The following is a 16,488-nucleotide window of genomic DNA, read 5'->3' on the forward strand; positions in this document are numbered from 1 at the left end:
TACATATTTTTTCTCTATCAAGTACTCACATCGGTTTGCAGCAATATGAACCGTGCAAAAACACCCTTGATCCAGGTTTTCTGGAAGTTAAGTCTTGGCAAACCCAAATGTGTGCTTGGCTCTTGTGGGTCAGGGGACCCCGTTGGCACAGTCATCTCCCTTGAACTCTGGCTTGGGAGTGAGGGTGCACAGGTACTTTGAGGCGTCGGTCACAGACTCACTTCTTTGTCTTTGTTTTCTGCAGAAAAGGCATTTAGGACAGTTGGGCCACTCACAATGTGGATCTCACTGTCCGCACTGGACACAATAAGCTTTGACTGCTGCAATGGGTCTGGGACATGGGTATTGGGCCTAGTGTACTCCTACTTGGTGGGGGAGATAGAACTGACCTTCAACAGTACAGGGTAATCTTCCAGGGGAGTTGCTGCTTCGTGCTGGCAAAGCACTAGCGGTCCTCTGGACTTCTTGGAGATAGCACAGCAGCGAGATCAGTCTGTTTCTCCCACGATTATTTGGGGGCACAGGTCAGGCTGGCAGGGTTGGCGCAAAGTCAGTGGTTGCTCCTCGGTTCTCATGACAGGACTCTTCTTTGTCCACATCATCTCTTGATATGTCGGAAAATGAAGATCTGGTATGGAAGTCCCCTAAATACTAAATTGAAGTGTGTTAAGGGGAATGAGGGGTAGTAGCCAATAGGCTACTTAACCCTGGGGTTACTATGCCTACTATGTGACCATTGCCTGTGGAAAGTGGGCATAACCCTGCCCAGAGTTCCTAAGTGTGCCAACACAAAGATGACCACTTCTGAAAAGTCATACCCACATCAGGTTAGGCCACCTTAGGGGTGGTACGAGCCGGAGGATGGGCACGGCTGCCTGACTAGCTAATTTTCCTACCTGTCCAGGTGGCAAAAGGCTTTGGATAAAGGGGGTCTGCTTCCTTTCCTGTCAGGGGAGCCAGATTCGCATTTCAAAGGTGGCAACTTCTTTGAAGCTTGCCGGCCTAGGGTGGCTAATCAGCAGGTCATCCTGTGGGAGGGGGTGTGACACCCTCTTCCCAGACAGGTTAACTTCCTGTTCTCCTAAGAGCAAAAGGCTCTCAGCCTAGGAGGTCAGAAACATTGTCTCAGGCGGTAAGCTGGAAAAAACTAGTCAGCCAACACAACAGAAGCTGGTAGATTTTTAGAGGGCACCTCTAAGGTGACCTCAGGGTGCATGTATTAATAAATCTGACACTGGAATCAGTCGTGATTTATTAATATGAGGTGTAGCTGGGGAACTCATTTTTACTAGTGCACGTACATACCTTAAGATGGCTTCCGTGCTCACTTGCAATGTCTATCAGTCGAACTAGACATCACAGGGTCATATCTGCTCATGCAGATATGTCCTCACATAAAATATATAACTCACCCTGCTTCAAGGCTCAAAGGCATGCTCTAGGGGTGACTTACATATATTTATTAAATGCAGTGACTTTGGCATGACACACAGGAGTGTGTCCTGTCATTTTTTCACTCATGGTTTGCAGCATGACAAGCAGCCTGCAATGGCAGTCTGTGTGAGATTTGTATGTGGGTCTTTTAGGGTGGCATAAGATATACTGCAGCTCTTAGGGACCCTCTTTAGCACCCCCTCCCTAGGTACCTAGGGTACCATTTGCTAGGGTCTTAGATGGGTGCTAAAGTGCTTATGCATGTGTAGCACAATTAGACTTAGGAAGGGGCACTGGAACAGAGGTCTGGTTACCAGGCCTCAATGCACTGTCAGAGTAGAAAATCAGAATCTAGTAGCTACAAGCATTTGCAATGCAATAGGTCTCGCACCGAGACACATTTGAGCAACAGAAAGTACAAATAAAAATGTGTGTTTATCTAGCTCCTGAAAAGTAAGAAAAAGCAACTGTAACGAACAAAGCAAATTGGCAAAAGTAGAAAAAAACGTGAGAATTATTGGATGAGTAATTTGCTTATAGATGTTTGCATTGTATTGCATTTAATATGTTATAGAAATAGAAGACTTAATAAACAGAACAGTGCATGTAAATGTTGTGGTGGTGAGTGATGCTGTTGTGTTGCAGAGTTAATATGTTGTTGTGCTTCTCACAAAGCAGGAAACTAATAATTAACACGGCAGGGCGCCAGCGAGTGCAAAAGCCCAATTAACAAAATGTAATAACAGACACGCCCTAAGTAAACACCAGCACCAATAAATCCGACATTCAGACCTACAATATCTGAAAGCAAAGCTTTTAACACTGATACTGACTCACTAAGCAGGAAATGAATGAACGCGGCATGGCGCCAATGTGGAAAAGGTCAGGCTGTTTAAGACAACTGCCAAAGCCTAATAAACAGATTGCAATACGAGAGAAGAGCAAGGTAAACAGCATTGGCATATAAATTGTATATGAAGGCCAAGTATATTTGGAGACAGATTATATTGCACAGAAACCTCTAACATTTGTAGGGCTTTACAAGTGACACGACGGATGGGCTGTTTAGTCCTGAGAATATGTAGATACATGTACTCCTGTCGGCACCTTTTGATATCACGTGGCATCTCTGTAACTTGGCTAATGTGGTGCGCGGTCTTGGAAACCTTGTTATGGGTGTTGGCGCCATGTGTGTCACCTCAGTTTAAGGTAGTCACCCTCACTCGCACTGCTAAGGCAGGTGCAAGGCCTAGAGCGAGGAGGCCTAGACATCCAGGCGCCCACTAACTGGTGTTTGGGAGCAAGGGTCCTGTATCTCAGTTAGCAGTTGTAAGCATGATGGGACTTGTAGTTGCACTTGTGTCACATGGCGGTCTAGACGTCCCAGCATGCCTAGTGCTACTGATTACTCAAGACTGGCCTACCCCCGCCCCTCCCCTGTGGAACACAAAGGTGCACACAAGCCTCTAACTGGCCTCCTGGTTCATGATCTATATGATATTAAGCACTGAAAAACAGCACAGCCACCTCCAGCAAACACTGCACGCTCGCCCATAGCTCAGCGGCGTAATGCACCTGCGACAGAGTATGTGCCGGTTTCCGAACAGTCTTCTTCAGCGCCTCACAACAGCCAACAGTAAGTGCCATATTCTAATTTATAGATTGTACCTGGCTCAAGCGAACTGCGGGAAGTCCTCGTGGATCTGGGGGTAAACCCTGCCTGCAGCTAATGGCACAAAAACAACCATTAGGCAGCGACTGCGTACCTCCTCCTGTGGCTTAGTAGCGACGCGCTAACTTGTAATGACCCCTCCCCCACCCCCAACCAAATGGTACTGTTGCTATCGACATAAGAGGATTAAACGTGCATTAGTGCGCCAAGAAATGAAAATCAACGCATCTCTGTTGTAGGGGCATTCGCTATTACACCAAGGCCACCTTGAAAGAGAGTCAAGAAGCAGCGTCATCTGCGCACATCTGTTAGGGAATCAGACCGCTAAAGCCTTCCTGAACGTAGGAAGACTCTCCTGCTTGGTAATCAAGGCTTTAAGTAGGCCGGTCTCACCGGGTCCGCGCACCAGCAATGTTTTGAAACGGGGCCGCAAAACGGACCCGATTCGGGCTCTTATTTTACTAGGCTGCAGGGGCAGCAGGCACATCAGCGTGCAAGTACTCACACTGCTCACTTCTCAGTAGTGGACAAAATACGGCATGACGGCATGCCAAGTGAGCGTTGTAGGGGAAGCAAAACCTTCCAAACAGTAAATGTTTCTCTGTATTTCCCTTATTTTGTTTAAATGGCGCCTGGGTTACCACACAGTTGTTTAGCAGCCCTTCACAAATGCCGATGATGAACCAATTACCGCGTGGCAGCCAAAAGACATGCTTTTCCCTAAATTTCCTTTGTCTGCCTAGCTCACCGACCCCGATTTTTCAACTCTATCCCTCGTACACATTCGCCAAGTGACACGAGAGACAGACTGCTTAGTATTGGAAGTAGGTAGATACATGTACTCCTGCCGGCACCTTTTGATGACACGTGGTATCTCTGCAACTTGGCTAATGGGGTGCACGGTACTCTACTCATGAAGCTTTAGTCTTCTTTGTGGGTCCAATTGTGTTTTTAGATTTGATGTAATTAAATTGCAGTTTAGTTCCCTGTGCGCGATGTTAACACTAATTCAATTGCAGTGTAGTTTTCTGTGCGCGTGCCGCTGTTCATTATATAAATACTATTTTCTTATAAAGCATTGCTCTTCTTTGTGGGTCCAATATGTGTTTTTCTTTTACATGTGACGCTATTCAATTGATTTTCACTTTCCTGTGCGCGTGCCGCTTGACGCTTGTCCCAAACAAACTAAAGACACACGGCATTAGGCGCGTTCTCTACACCACAGCTGCAGCGCCCGGCAGTCTCAACACGCGATGCTAACGCGCCAGCTGAAGCTCGTGCTATGAATGAAATCTATGACTATGATATAAATGACTGTTTATGATAGAAATACTTATTTTCATATGACGCATTGGTCTTCTTTGTGGGTCCAATATGTATTTTTACATTTCAGGCAATTCAATTGCTGTCCACTTTCCTGTGCGCGTGCCGCTGTTTATTATATAAATACTTATTTTCTTAAGCAGCATTGGTCTTCTTTGTGGGTCCAATATGTGTTTTTCTTTTACAGGCGACGCTATTGAATTGATTTTCACTTTCCTGTACGCGTGCCGCTTGACGCTTGCCCCAAACAACAAACTAAAGACACACGGCATTAGACGCGTTCTCTACACCACAGCTGCAGCGCCCGGCAGAGTCTCAAAACGTTATGCTAACGCGCCAGCTGAAGCGCATGCTAGGAATGAAATATAAACAAACACGCAAGTCATTAGGCGCGTTCACTACACCAGAGCTGCAGCGCCCGAGAATGTCCACGTGAGGCTAAAGCGCCAGCTCAAGCGCATGCTAGAAAAGATATCTAAACAAACACGGAAGTCATTAGGCGCGTTCTCTACACCAGAGCTGAGGCGCGCGGGAATGTCTCAACACGTGATGCTAGCGTGCAGGCTGAAGCGCGTGCTAGAGATGAAATCACCAAAGAAATACGCGTAGCCACCCCCGCTCAGCCATTCCCAGGAAACCCACAACAATAGGTCTTTCGCTTGAGCAGCGCTACGCGCTGCTAACACCAGCGAGACCTAAAAAAGGGGGCAAAAGTGTGTGGGTTAGGGGGTGTAACTGCAACAAAAACCCAGTTCTCTACAGTAAGCAACATTTGTAGACAGTTTTGCATTATTTTGTGTCACAGTAGCTGTCAGACCCAATCTCATTCCCTCTGTGACTCAAGGGAAACTAAGCAATTTTTGCAATAAGTAGTGACATTGTTCCTGCAAACAGAAAGCTCACGGAATGGTCGAGGACGACATCTTAATGCTATGACTTTCAGGGGATTTCACGGGTCAACGTTCAGGGATTACTCTAAGAGGATGCTGCTGCCAAGAATGCTTCATTCAGTTTTCACTCCTCACAATAAATAATATTGCCTAACCAGGAATAAAAGAATATTAACAGTTAAGGAAACAGGAAGCATTATGGCAAAATATATTTACTTTGGTTACTATTGCTGTAACTGTAGCAACATCTTGGTCTCAGGTCCTTGACAAATCAGGGGATACAGTAGCAACAAGCAGCCTAAGCTACAACCAAAGTGAATGATTGGCTTAACATGAATTTGATCACAACTGCAGTAAACTTAACTCAAGTATGGGGTTAGATGCTCTCAGCTGTTCACAGGAATGGAGCTGAAGGGGGTTGCATTCCTGAGCAACATCTGTGCTTTTCTTCCCCTAGGTGTTTGTCAGTAAAAACAAGAGGGCAAAGAGCAGGGAATCAGCGATCATGCTAGATCACATTCATTGTTGGGGAATGGAGAAGCTGCATCATAATGTACAGGTGCCGAATCTGTAATAAAGATGAATAAACTCTCCAGGAGACAAATTAAGTTAATCCGGTAAGAAGAGCCTTTAATGAAGCACCTGCAGTCACAGCGTACAGTCTTGAATGCCGTTTAACCGCACGGCAACTCTATTTAACTAACGCGTCTTTATTCAAGTAACAATACACACACGCGACACACACACGCGACTCAGACTTGCATGCACGCATCAACATTCAAAGAACAACATACAGACACGCGGCACCAAACTACATACACACCTCACGCGAACACAACACGCGACAATAACACATTCAAACCATAACACGATGTTTATTGTTGTGAATGACGCGCGTGCGTTCACGCGCGTCATTTCTAACAATAACCATACACTACACACCTCCCTCTTTTTTTTTTTTAAGAAAGAACAAAGTCATTGAACCTTGAAGGAATCTTGCGACATCTTGAACTCCTCAACAACTCTTGTTTTTTTTTTTTTTTTTTTTTTTTTTGCATTTATAATGCGCACAGATACCCACAAAGGGTTTCCCGGCGCCATGGCTAAAAGGGACAAAGCACAGAAAGCAACTGTTGACAACACATTGACCGCTATTTATTTATTTATTATTCTTGTGAATCACAATCAGTGGAGACAGTAGGTAATTCACTGTCAGTGGAAGCAGTAAGTAACTCAGATGACTTTGAGTCATTAGCGTCAACATCCAAAAATACATTGAATGAGTCATCTTCATTCAAAACAGCATTTGATAAAACATTTTCAGGAAATTCCTTGCTAATATTATATTTTGAAACTCTGCTGAAATGCCACACACTTCCATCAGTCACCCTTACAGCATTCTTAAATACTTCAACAACTTTAACAGGATCAGACCACTTCGCTAGTCCTTTATGTACGTAACTGCCTTTTTTCAACCTCACCAAATCACCAACATGAACAGGCACACAACTCCTTGTTCTATCTCTTGATAAATCTTTCCTCATCTTTTCCTTATAAGTATCAACTTTCCTGCGAATTTCTTCAAAGTCCACTTCTGCAAAATCAACACGATTACTGTCCTTATTCTTTAACCACCAAGGAACCAAATTAGTACTGGGTTTACGCCCTCTTAACATCTCAAAAGGAGATAGTAAAGTAATTGCATTGGGAGCAGTCCTATAAGATAATAACATGGACTGTAAAGCCTTGTTCCAGCACAATCCACCTTTGACAGCTGTTGGATAGCTTCCTTGACAACTCTATTGAATCTTTCTATTTGACCATTGGCCTCAGGATGGAATACTGCTATTCTTCTGTGAAAGATGCCACATCTACTAAAATACTTTTCCATTTGCCTACTAACAAACTGCGGACCATTATCTGTCACTACCTCCTGGGGAATACCCTCCCTGCAGAAAACTTCATCCATAAACTGTATAATAGCATCGCTAGTAACTTCCTTGACTGTTTTTATCTCTGGCCATTTTGAGAAATAATCTATAAGTACTATACCAAAGGAATGTTGTTGTGGTAAAACACCGAAAGGTGTTGGATCTTTCGCCGACTCAACCCACAACCACGGACGCGAGGATGGCCCCACTCCTCTGCCCCTGCTCGGATCGCCACACGCAATTTTGCACAGCGTGACCGCGAACCGGGAAAAGGGAGAAGGTAGGAAAATGTAAAACAAAGAAAAAGTAAAGCCAATGCTCTCTCTTTGTTACAGCACAGCAGACCCTCTTCTGTTGCATGGGAAAGGGGATCCTAACCTGCAGTCATAAGAGAAAAGAAACACAGAAAGGAAAGAGTTTGTTAACATATAGCCCAGTGCTCCTTCCTTTGATTCCCTATTCTCACACAAGAAACACATCCAACACACCCCAATCCCCTCCTTACTTGTGTAACATATCAGGAGTTATCCGAGAAGAGCAAACAATTCATTAGCAGTTCCAGGACCTGCTTAGTAGAATATTCTTATAAGTGAAAGGGGGAAAAAGTCATACGTCTGACATAAAAACCCCAGGAAGAAAAACGTGAAGTGCACACTAGGCACTAAACAATCCAACAAAAAATCCCACTTTCTGTGGCCACAGACTAAACACGCCACCAAAGGTAGCGCTAGAAAACTTCACTAAACCTCGGGCACCCAGAACCCGGCAAAGCTTCCGAGGTTCCCTCGGCGAGGAAAACCCTTTAGCACAGTCCCGATTTAACACAAAATCAGCAGCAGAAAGTTCACGCGCTTTCCCAAAGCGGACGCTTCTTTTACTTTACCGCCGATTCTCACTCGCTCTGGGAGACGACCGGAGCGGCACCCATCCGGGCGGCTGACACGAAGCCTCGTGCAGCAGAACGCCTCCGCTTGACGAGAAGCGATCAGAACAATCCAAAGTCCCACAGGTTCCCACGATGAATCCAGGAATACACGAAATCCCGACTCTCGAAAAACGCCAACAAGGTCAGAAACCAAGCACAGAGCCCTAGTGCTGGCGACCTAAATCCACGGAGGGAAGGGGGGCGGGGTTACCGAAAACAAGGAAACAGAGGAAGGACACCATAGGAAAATCGAAAGAAGGAAAAAGACTAGACCAGGGAGCTAAACCCTCACTAATTCCTAACAAAAGGTCCAATAATATCAATCCCAATCTTATTCCATGGTGATGCTGGTAAACCAACAGGTTGTGGTACACTGGGCAAAGCCTTAGCTGTTTTGTTACTGTTAGCACATAACCCACACAATTTCACCTGTTGCTCAACAAAATAATCAATACCTGGCCACCAGAAATTATTCTTTAAACATCTTCTAGTGACTGATATTCCAAAATGCCCAACATGAGCCAAATCCCAAAATTTTTTCCTGAGACCGAAAGGTGGAATAAATTTATCATTCCTTAATAATATCCCATTTTCTATGGCTAATTCATCCTTAATCTTGTGATAACTCATTAAACCACCTGTAAAGTTCCTTCCTTCAGGCCAGCCTCCCAACACATATTCCTTAACTTTTTTGAGTTCTAAGTCTTTGTTCATTTCCTCATTCCAGGTCTCCTCTTCTACTACTGAATTTTCTCCAAACACTAAATTAACATCATTATAAACATGTGCTACTTCGCATTCATCTTTGTCAACCACATCAGAATCCCTGCATGCCAATGGAAGCCTTGACATACAATCTGCATGAACATTCGATTTCCCAGGAATATATTCCAAGGAATACTGAACATTTTGTAACCTTGATGATAATCTGGCCAATCTTGAAGAAAGAGTACGTCCTCCACCTGGTGATAGTATATGTACCAAAGGCTTGTGATCGGTTTTAATGGTGAATTTCGTTCCCCATAAGAAGGGTCGGAAATGTTCAGCACCCCAAACACACGCCAGAAGTTCTCTTTCAATCACTGAATAATGACGTTCAGACTCTCTCAACGTTCTTGAGGCATACGATACAATCCATTCTTTACCCCATTCCTCTTGAATCAGTACAGCACCCAACCCACAACTACTTGCATCTACTGTCACAATACATTTTTTGCCAATTACAAATGGTTTAAGACAAGGCGCCTTGGTAATCATTGACTTCACAGCGTTGAAAGTTTCAGTCATAGTTTCTGTCCATTCAAATTTTGCATTCTTCTTCAAGAGCATCCTGAAAGGTTCAATCACACTTGCATAGTTTTGGATAACTTTTGCATAGAATTCAACAAGGCCTAAAAATGCAACCAACTGTTCCTTGTTCTGAGGAATAGGAGCTTTGCTGATGTTTTCCAAATGTGAGTTTTTAGGTCTAATGCCATTAGCACTAATACAATGTCCAAGATATTCTACTTCATCTTTCCTAAATTTGCACTTGGACGCACGTAGAGTTAAACCCTTCTCCGATAAGGCGTTCAATACTTTAAATAAATGCTTGTCATGTTCAATTATGTCTTTTCCCAAGACTAAAATATCATCCTGGAATGCAATTGCCCCAGTTAATCCATCCAGTGTCTCTTTCATCAGCCTCTGAAAAACTGCGGCTGCACTTGCTAACCCAAAAGGCATCCTGCAAAATCTATATAGCCCTTCAGGTGTAATAAAAGCAGTCAAATCTTTTGAATCCTCATGCAAAACCACTTGATGATACGCACTTGCTAGATCTAAACATGAGAAAACTTTGGCATTGTTCAATGTAGAAACCATTTCGTGTAGATTGGGCAAGGGATGTGAGTCCACACAAATGGCATTGTTCAAACTGCGTAAATCTATGCATACACGAAGATCTCCCCCAGATTTGATCGAAATTACAATGGGAGAAACCCATGGAGATGATTCGATGGGTTCTATAATATTCTTTTTGCACATGTCATCAAGAATTTCTTTTAATTTTTCTCTGTAAGAAAGAGGCACATTCCTCACTTTATGGCGGACAGGTAAAGCATTTGCATGCACTTTTATCCGATGTTCGAATCCTTTATATTTGCCTAGGACATCACAAAATAATTTTGGAAATTCTTCTTTAATTTTTTAAATCAAATCTTCTCAAGTTTCACTTTGTGCAGATTTGCTAGATTCAGAATCAATAGAATAAACAGGTGGATCAGCATTAGGATCAAGTTTCATTCCTAATTGTTCAGCATGTGGCCAATCCAATAATGAATCACCAGATTCCGTTATATACACCTTCCCATGTGTGGAGTAGCTTTTAAATTTAAGTTCAGCAATGAAATATCCAATGAGTTGCAATTTATGCCCTGTATATCCACTTGGTGTGATATCTGGTAGTATCAATTTAATATTAGGCCAGTTGGATTTAAACAAGACATTAGGCAGAATTGTGTACCATGAGCAAGAGTCAACAAATACTTTGGTAGAGACTCCATTAATAGTGATAAAACATGAAGGAAACTTCCTTACTTTTGGTTCTTTAGTTATACACATTATGGTATTCATGTCAAATTCACAATCACTTGAATTTTCTTGTTCTTGATCTTGAACTAAACTGACTTTCCTTGGTGCTGATCTGCAAACTTTTGAAAAATGCCCCTTTTTTTCAAATCTTGAACAAACTTTGTCCAGAGCTGGACACAATTTTGAATTTCCTAAATGATAACTACTACCACATCTGAAACAGTACATATTATAAGTTCTTGAATCAGGTTTTTGCCACATATTCATCCTTTGATCAGATCTTTGCCATGTATTTGTTCTCTGATCAGGTTTTTGCCATCTATTTCTGTATTCATTTTTATACTGGTTATCATTCCTTGTGTTAGCATATTTCCCATATTTCCCTGAATCTTTAAATTTCTCATTTTCTTTATTTATAATTAGAATATCAGATTTACTGTTGTTTTGCGAACGTATCTCATCTACAAATTTTTCTGAATGTTCTATTGAATTTGCAATTTCAATTGCTGCATTTAAGGTCATATCTGAAGTTGTCCATAGTCTTTGTTGTATCTTCTTGTTATTAGTACACATAAGGATCTGATCCCTTAAAACTTGGTCATAATTAATGTGTTCAAAATCGCAAGTGACTGCTAATGCTCTCAATGAAGATACGTAGTTGTCAATAGACTCATCTGCTTGTTGTTTTCTTGAGTAAAATATAAATCTTTCCATAACCATATTAATCTTTTTTCCATATCTAATAGCTAATTGGCTGGTAGCAATTTGATATACATCTAAATTAGAAGTGTCACTCAACGGAGGAAGACTTTTGAATTCTTTAAGTGCTATTCCACCAAGACAGTGCTTTAATAGAGCTAGTTTCCTTTCTGCTCCACATTCTTCTTCCTCTAAAACTTCAACATATGCCAAAAACATGGGTTCCCAAATGTCCCACTCAATAGGAGGATCGCCTTTACTAGTTAAGAATGAAGGAGGGGGTTGAATCCCAGTCATGGTTAATAAAAGATAAAAGATTTAAACAGTGAAGAGAAATAATTATTTAACAATAGAAATATTTGTGACTCACAACAGTGTGTGCGAATCACAGATGTCACTTACGGTTAATTTCTTCTTTGTAAATACTCTCCAAAGCAGATATGTTCCAGTTGTTGGTAATCCACAATGAACTGAATAAATAAAGTGTTCCCTTTTTTTTTTGTTTTGAAGATGATGCCAAGAAATAACCAATGAAAAGAGCTCTTATTAATCCATTTAGTATAATCCAATGAGAAACGTTGAAGAGCATCCAATAGAAAGTGCTAGTGTAAAACTTCCCAAGTGTAACAGCCAATGAGAACGATTTGTTGAAAAAAATAGAAAAACCCTTGAAAAATGTACTCGTTGCACGCATGGAAACGTGTTTCCGATCGTCGCCAGTGTAATAAAGATGAATAAACTCTCCAGGAGACAAATTAAGTTAATCAGGTAAGAAGAGCCTTTAATGAAGCACCTGCAGTCACAGCGTACAGTCTTGAATGCTGTTTAACCGCACGGCAACTCTATTTAACTAACGCGTCTTTATTCAAGTAACAATACACACACGCGACACACACACGCGACTCAGACTTGCATGCACGCATCAACATTCAAAGAACAACATACAGACACGCGGCACCAAACTACATACACACCTCACGCGAACACAACACGCGACAATAACACATTCAAACCAGAACACGATGTTTATTGTTGTGAATGACGCGCTTGCGTTCACGCGCGTCATTTCTAACAATAACCATACACTACAGAATCCCTGACAATGGGGAAGCGCCACTCATAAACAGGACTCTGGTACAGCTGCTAAGTCAGAGACCCATTGCCCTAACTCTGGCTCTGAATTTGAATGCAGTACTCACTAGAGGCAATAATGATAGAAGTTGGGCAAACAGGCCTATTCAAAGACGTCTCTCTGGGGTAGTGGAAGTTGTGGAGGGACAAGGACCCTCTTAAACCATATTAGTCACTTTCACACTTCTCATGGACAATGACAAGCACAGTCTCACAAAGGTATACAAACAGCAAGTTATCAGCGATTAAGATGCTGAGGCAAACAGGCCCTCATACAGCAGGTTACAGTTACACCAAGGTTGGGCTTTGTAGAGGTTGCACAGAAATGTGCTGGTCACTGGACTTTGGTCCTGGGAAAGGCTGTTTCACTAAACACCTGACATATCTTTTTACTTGGGTTACAGCAGCAGCCTTCTTCCTCCTCAGACATGGGTGTAGCCCTTACGAATCTAGGGTAGAAGTGAAATGGTGTGGCTGGAGTGTTCTACCACACGAAACATCAAAACATTAGAAAAAAAGCCAAAGCGGACAGCTTATATACAGTAAATGCTAGTTGATTTTCAATAAACTCACCAATCAAATTGAAAGTCAGCTTGCAACTTTAGGAGGGAGCAACTAATAAAGCACAAAAATACATGACAGCAAGCCTACAAGTGAACTGTGACTTTGCATATGGGGAATCAGTTTCATATGACCTCTGGCCAAGCAAATGCTGTTGGTAGCCAGGCACTCGCTTAATCTAGGGTGTGCATCTACGGCTATGTCCTTGGCCACAGCCATTTATCAATTGTTGTTCCTCGAAGTCCACAGGATAATGTGCTATGACTGGTTTTGTACAGGTCAGCTGAGTTCAAAACATCCTTCCAGCAACATGACATGGATGTGAATTAAATTCCAAACACATTGGTAAGTTCATGGCATGGTCGTGGCGATGGTTATCAAACACATTAAAAGAAGTACATCCATCACCCAAAAGAGCCTAGTACTCTGTCAATGACAATCTTACAAAAGCAACTTCAGTCCTTTCCAGAATACTGGTTGTAATGAGTTTTCTGCACAAAAAAACATACTAGGGTAATCGGAAGGAGAAAATAAGGCACTGTCAAGGACCTTTGTGTCTTACTGATTGCCTTTGCACTGGCCTTCTGTATATGAAAAGAATCGCTATGTAACTAGGTAGTTAAATGTGAATATTTCCAATTGCATCTTACTCCATTTGTTTTGCTGTTTTTGATTTAATTATGCTTTAACTTGATAAAATAACAGTTGGAGTTCAAATGGCGATACTTAAAAGTCAACAGCATGCAGCAAAAATAGTACCCTGAAGTGCCTGTCCATTAGGAAATTGTGTAAAACATGCAGGAAAAGATCTCGAAGATCATCAAAGATGTTGAATAACAAACTGGGAGCCAGCGGGCAAGTTTGTTTTGTCCCAGTTATTTGTAGAGGCCTTCCATTAATTTATCTCTTAAGCTAAAAGACATGGGTAGATAATGAATCTGCATAGGGGTCTTGGATCAGAGAAGTCAGTGGAGGTTTCTTTTTTTCTACTTTCCTCAAAGAGAATGTTCTTGTTATTTAATGTGAAAGCTGCTAATCTTAAATCACAAAGAAATGTTGCAAGCAGGTTGTTTTTCTTCTCCTGAGCTCAAGCTGTAAATGGGAATTAGAGCATAGCCTTGCATCCTAGTACACAGCCCTCATTAAAATAATGGAGTTTTGAGAAAATATTTATTTTAAGCTGAGAGCATGGATGCTTTCCTAACTTCAGTGTCTCAATTACCTTGGTGATTTGCCTTGGTGCGAAGTCTCCTCCTAAAGGCAGACATATTCTTCTGTCACTACATTTCGGCTATTTGAGGTAAACAGAGGTCCTGAGCTTAATTAGAGATATAAACAATTTTTGATATAGAACACAATAGGGAATTATTACGCCTGTTTTTGGGAGGATCAGGGAGGAAAAGGAACGATAAAGTTTTTTAGAAACCGCAGTGAATTCTTCAGGTGCAAGTGCACAGGTGAGTTAAAAACGCGAGAAAACCTGAAGAATTCACTGTGGTTCCGAGTATTGTAAATGTGTGCATATTCTTCAAAATGCCGACTACTCAGGCTTTGATTTCTAAAAACGTTGTTCCTTTTCCTCCCTGTTCCTCCCAAAAACAGGCATAATAATTTCCCCTGGCAAATCAATTGTTTTTACAGTCCTGATGATGATCCTTAACTATTTGAGCAATGTATCGAAACGTCGACTTTTTTAGGTGGACATACATGGAACCATTGTGTATCAATTTGCATGCTCCACTCTGGAGAACACGGTTTACACTGATTTAAAAGTGTCCAGTTTGCTCTTTTTCCTTGCCTGTGAATTTTTCTGCTCTAACTCTTGCTTCTATTTTCTGTCTCTCTCACTAGTTTGGTACAGGATTGTGCCCTACTACAAGCACCTACTTTTTGTATTCCAATTATTGTTTTGATTGTAACAAAATAAAAATCCTGGTCCGGCTGGACAGGTTAAATATATAGTCCCTATTGTGTTCTATATCAAAAATTGTTTATATCTCTAATTAAGCTCAGGACCTCTGTTCACGTCAAATAATCTACACCCATGGTCCTCTGCTACCTTTTGGGTCCCCCTTGTTTTTCATAAAAAACTGCATTTCGGCTAGCAGTTATGATCAGAAATTGATGTGCAATTCTTAATCCAACTGTGCTGGAAGATCTTACCATGAACAGTTCAGAGCCTTAACACCATCAATTTCCACAATGTCTTTCTGTTTGTGTTGTTACTCTTCGTAGACCTTTCAAGTCACAAGCATCTGTTCATTAGGATCTTAAATCTGCAAGTTATGTTATCTGCTCAGAGATGGTGCAGTGACTCACTCCCGAAGGAGTATCTTGGTGCTTGCTACTCAACGGCGGCACAGAGAAATTAAAACAAGCAGGTTTTTAATCATTTTTTTTTGTTACTTGGAGAGTTCCAAACAGGAACATACATGCAGAGGGAGTTTATTCCAGTGCAATGGGGCAAAATAAGAGAAGGAACGGCCCGACTGTATCATTGTGAATCCGAGGGAAAACTGGGGTTTCAGAGAGTGCCTTAGGAATCGCACACGCTTGTGCGTGTTCTTTTCCTTTTGTGTCCCACTATTGGCCTTTGCGTGCGTGTTTTCACTAAGACGGCATGCAATAGGCCAAAGGCAGGCGCATTGCTCCGCCCATGGCCGATTGGTGTCTATTAAGCGCACCAAAGGTCATGTGGTTTCAATTATCGTGCCCAGACACAGGCGCAATATTTGAAAGCACAGGTCTCGCTGTGGCGCATGCGCACCACTCGCAGGCTTCTTTTTTTTGGATCCATTTCACAGGGAAGTGTGGTGCAGTAGAGCGAGCCATATAAAACAAGCATTGGAAATGCAATAGGGCTCGCATTAGGAAAGTTTGAGCTATTGGTCTTATAAATTAATTTTTTTTATTTATGTGGTGTTTTTTTTAAATAGCTAAATTAATAGCTTTGTCATTTACAATGCCAATAGTTATAACTTTCGCAAATGTGACACCTATAGCATTTGTAATGCAACATGTTTTGTATTTATGTGACTTAGATATATTGATATTACAAATAACAATGGCTTTTAATTTTTTTAAATAATTAATACTTAAATAATGTATTTAATTTGTAATGGCAATAGCTTAAACTTTTGTAACTAACTTTTGTGAAGATTATGTTCAGTGTTTTTTATTGTGACGAAAATCCGAGAACAGAAGTGAAATATTAACATCTTTTTGTGATTTGTAATAAAGCGTGAAAGCTTGAAAACAACTTGAAACATTGAAAGAACATATTTGAACCAGTGATGCTGGGGTTGCGCTGAGTGATGCTGTGGTTGCGCTGAGTGATGCTGTGGTTGCGCT

General features: G+C 41.7%; 1 protein-coding gene across 3 annotated transcripts in view; it reads right to left on the bottom strand.

The window, feature by feature from the left end:
* Positions 1–16,488, bottom strand: part of MGRN1 (mahogunin ring finger 1) — a 395,304-nt gene that overhangs the window by 302,265 nt on the left and 76,551 nt on the right. The gene's annotated exons all lie outside the window — the stretch shown is intronic.

Source organism: Lissotriton vulgaris, chromosome 10 (genome assembly GCF_964263255.1).
Source record: "Lissotriton vulgaris chromosome 10, aLisVul1.2, whole genome shotgun sequence".
Classification (NCBI taxonomy): Eukaryota; Metazoa; Chordata; class Amphibia; order Caudata; family Salamandridae; genus Lissotriton; species Lissotriton vulgaris.